The 4,203-nt window shown below is 46.7% G+C and overlaps 1 protein-coding gene across 2 annotated transcripts in view; it reads right to left on the bottom strand.

Moving 5' to 3' along the window:
• The window catches only part of LOC115067778 (zinc finger protein 14 homolog), a 33,225-nt gene extending 32,228 nt beyond the window's left edge, over positions 1-997 (bottom strand). For both annotated transcript variants that reach the window (XM_029556528.1, XM_029556527.1), the window contains exon 1: positions 853-997. The gene's annotated coding sequence lies outside the window, so the exon portion shown is untranslated. The remainder of the gene's footprint in view (positions 1-852) is intronic.
• Positions 998-4,203: the final 3,206 nt, after the last annotated feature.

The raw sequence follows: 4,203 nt of genomic DNA, 5'->3' as shown, positions 1-4,203 counted from the left end.
ATAAATAAATAAATAAATAAATAAATAAATAAATAAATAAATATTAAAGCTCACAAGAGTAATGAAAAGCATTTAACAGGGGTATGTGCACACAGACACAAGATGGTATGTGGACTTTGCCACTGTTTCCAAGGACCAGACATTTAATGATAAGACACAGATGTTCTTACAGACTGAAAAATAAAAACACATTTCCAAGTCAAGGAGGAAATACTCTTTTTTAAGAAGGCAACAGCAATTCATTCCTTCCCCTCCTGCCAGCCCTTCAGACTTCGAGAGGACTGGGGTAGAAGGGAATCTTAACATCCAAACCTTTCTTGGAGCCCATCCCAGCCTGGTTAAACTTAGGACACAGGACTCAACCACACCTGTCCCTACCACCCATCACCCAACACACAGGAGACTACGGTTGTCCTGTCCCGGTATTTAAGAAAAGTCAAGCAGGGACTGGAGCTGGGAATTCGCAATAGCCTCCCAGGCAACCTCTGGCTCTGACCCTCGCGCGCGGCCCGGGCAGTGCTGATAGTGTGACCGCGCGATGGGAGTTCTCAGGGGAGCACCTGACACGCTTCTCCCACGATGCGCGCCTTTTGGCATTCTTTCCTGGGAGTGTTTCTGCCTGGCGCTCGCCTGGGGCCGTGTCTACACGGCAGAGGACCTTGGGGTCGGCACCCACACTCCACGGTCACAGCAATCGCGCTCACACGAGCGGTGTCCCCACTCGGTCACACAGCCGCCATTGGGATGGCCGGGTGGCCGCAGGGTGAGCGCAGACCCCGGCACGCCCACCAGTGACCACCATCCCGCCCGCACCGCGCTCCTAGCCGCAGGGCCGCCGTGTCCTCGGCTTACCACGCGGCAGCGCCTCCGCGACCTTCGGGGACCAGGACCCCCGTGCCCAGCCCGACCTGGGCGCGCTCGACAAGCAGAAGCCAAGGTGCCAGGGCCTGAAACTGTCCACAGATCCCAGGGGCCTAAGGGACCGCGCGCGGGCGCTGCTGGGAGGGAACCGCCGAGTGCACCTAGCGCGCAGGCGCCGAGGGGCGGAGCATCGGCTCGGTGGTCTCGGTGTAGCTTTGTTCCCGAAGTACCCGTAGGGTGGGAGAGAGGCGGGGACACCCTGGAGCATTGAAGAATGCAAGAAAGGGATGCTCCAGAGAGTACACTGGGGAGCCTGTGTCCAAGGACAGCGTGCTGGCTGCTCTTGCAGAGGACCTGGGTTCGAATCCCAGCACCCACACGGTGGCTAACTGTAACTCCTCTTCTGAGCCCTGGGGGTATTGCACAACACCTGTGCACCTACATATATGCAGGCAATACACTCATGACAAAAAATTTAAAAAAATTTTTTTTTATTATTTTGGGGGCTGGAGAGATGGCTCAGCAGTTAGGAACACTGGCTATTCTTGCGGAAGACCCAGGTTCGAATCCCAGCACCTACATGGCAGCTAACAACTGTCCATAACTCCAGTCCCAGAGGATCCGACAGCCTCTTCTGTCCTCCACGGGCATTGCATGACCCGCGTGCACTTACCTACATGCCGGCAATACACCCATACACATAGGATAAAAATAAATAAAAAAATTAAAAATTAAAGTTTAAAAAAATTACTTTGATTTGGCATTGAAGAGATGGCTCAGTAGTTAAGAGTGCTGCTGCTCTTGCAGAAGACTCGGTTCAGTTCCCAGCACCCCCATCAAGCAGCTCACAACCACATGTAACTCCAGTTCTAGGGAATCTGATGGCCTCTGTCACCACCTGCACATTCACGTTGCACATAAAGTTACATAGATACATGCACATACACACAAATAAAAATAAATATTTTTAAATTACTTATTACATTGATTAATTGATTGATTGATTGATTGACTGATTGATTAGGGGGCCAGAGTGAACGAGTAGAAGTCAGAGGACAACTTCCAGAGGCATTTCTCTCTTTCCACCATGTGGGATTCAGGGATGGGATGGAACTCTGATCTTTAGGCTTGGCAGCTAACACCTTCACCAGCTGAGCTATAGGGCCTGCCCTTGACAGACTTTTGGGGATGGAGCCCCTGAATTATATGCTAGACTCTGAGAGGCTGAAAGTGATGTTGGGCCTGTGCAATAATCCTCAGTTAGCTGCCAAAGAGATTATGTTTCTGTGGACATGAATGTAACTCACTGTGAACACTGATGTGGCACAGTTTTGATAGATTTCTCTCATCTGTTCTTCTCCAGAGACCATAGGTATAAAGTAGTGTGCATCTGAGAAACCAGAGCCTGACAGTGTGTACATTTCTAGTGTGCTCCTTCAGGGCTGGAACCAAGTGACCATGGAGAAATTCTGACACAACCAAAATCCACAACTCTCTTCAACTCATACAAAAAGGAATGTTGGATCTGTGAAGAGCATCGGCTTTACTGAAGGATTTGAGGGCAAAGCAGATTTTCTTTTGGAAAAGTATGTATTTAATTTAATCATAGGTTTGTTATGGAGATGACTGAAAATGCACATACATTTTAGAATAAGAGTTTAAAAATTTATTTTATGGGGCTGGAGAGATGGCTCAGCAGTTAAGAACACTGGCTGTTCTTGCAGAAGACCCAGGTTCGAATCCCAGCACCCACATGGCAGCTAACAGCTGTCCGTAACTCCAGTCCCAGAGGATCCGACAGCCTCTTCTGACCTCCACGGGCATTGCACGACACGGGTGCACTTACCTACATGCAGGCAATACACGCATACACATAAAAATTTAAAAAAAATTTAAGTTAAAAAAAAAGATTTTATGTGTGTGATTTGCTTGCATATATGTATGTGCACCACATATAAGCAGTACCCTCAGAGGCCAGAAGAAGGTGATAGATGCCTTGGATCTGGTGTAAAAGATAGCTCATGGGTGCTGGGACCTGAACCTGAGTCATCTGCAAGAGCAGCAAGTGCTCTTAACCACTGAGCCAACTCTCGAGCTCCTAGAACAAAATTTTAAAGGAAATTCCTGTCACATAGTTGATTTGCTTGTGTCCCAGATTCTTAAATCGAGGATATTGTTCAGAAGATCTGAGAAACCCTAGATTAAGAGAAATGTAAAAACAAACAAATGAGGGGCTGGAGAGATGGCTCAGAGGTTAAGAGCACTGACTGCTCTTGCAGAGGACTGGGGTTTGATTCCCAGCACCCACATGGTGGCTATGAACTATCTGTAACACCAGTTCCAGGGGAATCCAATGCCCTCTTCTGACCTCCACAGCATTGCATGACACAGTGCACTCACATACATGCAGGCGATACACTCATACACACAAAATAAAAATAATAAATAAAACATTAAAAAAAAACCCAAGAAACAAACAAACAAATCAGAGAAGCAATATGGCTGGAGCAGATGGCCCAGGATCAAGGAATCAAGATCTTTATATCTGGATCAGGGACTTTTTTGCTTTGGTAAAGCAGGACAAGAAACTTAAGACCACATGAATGCATAATGATATTGCTAATTCAAATTTATCATCATGAGTTTTTTTCCTTTGCCTTTTATTTTTTTATTTTAAAAAATATATTATTTTTGCTAGTCATGGGTGTTGCATGCCTTTAATCTCAGCACTCAGGAGGCAGAGGCAGGCGGATCTCTTGTGAGTTCAAGACCAGCCTGGTCTATGTAGTGAGTTCCAGGCGAGCTGTAACTACAGGGAGACCCTGTCTCCAAAAGACCGAAAAAAAAAATATATATATATAATTTTTATGTTATGTATATGAGTGTTTTGCCTACATGTATGTAAGTGCACCACGTGCATACAGTGCCCAAAGAGGTCATAAGAGGGTGTCAGATCCCCTAGAATTGTAGTTACGGACAGTTGTTAGTCAGCATTTGAGTGATGGGAATCGAACCTGGGTCCTCTGGAAGACCAGTCAGTGTTCTTAACCACTGAGCAATCTGTCCAGCCCCGCCTTTTATTTTCATGTATTGCCATGTAGCTATTCTTGGTTCCTAGGTCATACAAACATATTCCTTTGCTTTACCCTACAATTATAAAATAGTTTAAGGAGCTGGAGAGATGGCTCAGCAGCTAAGAGCACATATTACTCTTGCAGAGGATCAAGGACCTGAGTTTGGTTTCCAGCACCCAGTGTAGGCAGCTACAACCACCTGTAACTCCAGCTCTTGAGGAATCCAGTGCCTCTGGCCTCCATGGGCAGCCTGTATTCATGTGCACAT

Source organism: Nannospalax galili, unplaced genomic scaffold (assembly GCF_000622305.1).
Source record: "Nannospalax galili isolate Female #2095 unplaced genomic scaffold, S.galili_v1.0 scaffold886, whole genome shotgun sequence".
Lineage (NCBI taxonomy): Eukaryota > Metazoa > Chordata > Mammalia > Rodentia > Spalacidae > Nannospalax > Nannospalax galili.
Note: the sequence above shows the minus strand (reverse complement) of the source record. Positions and strands in the feature narration are given on the sequence as shown.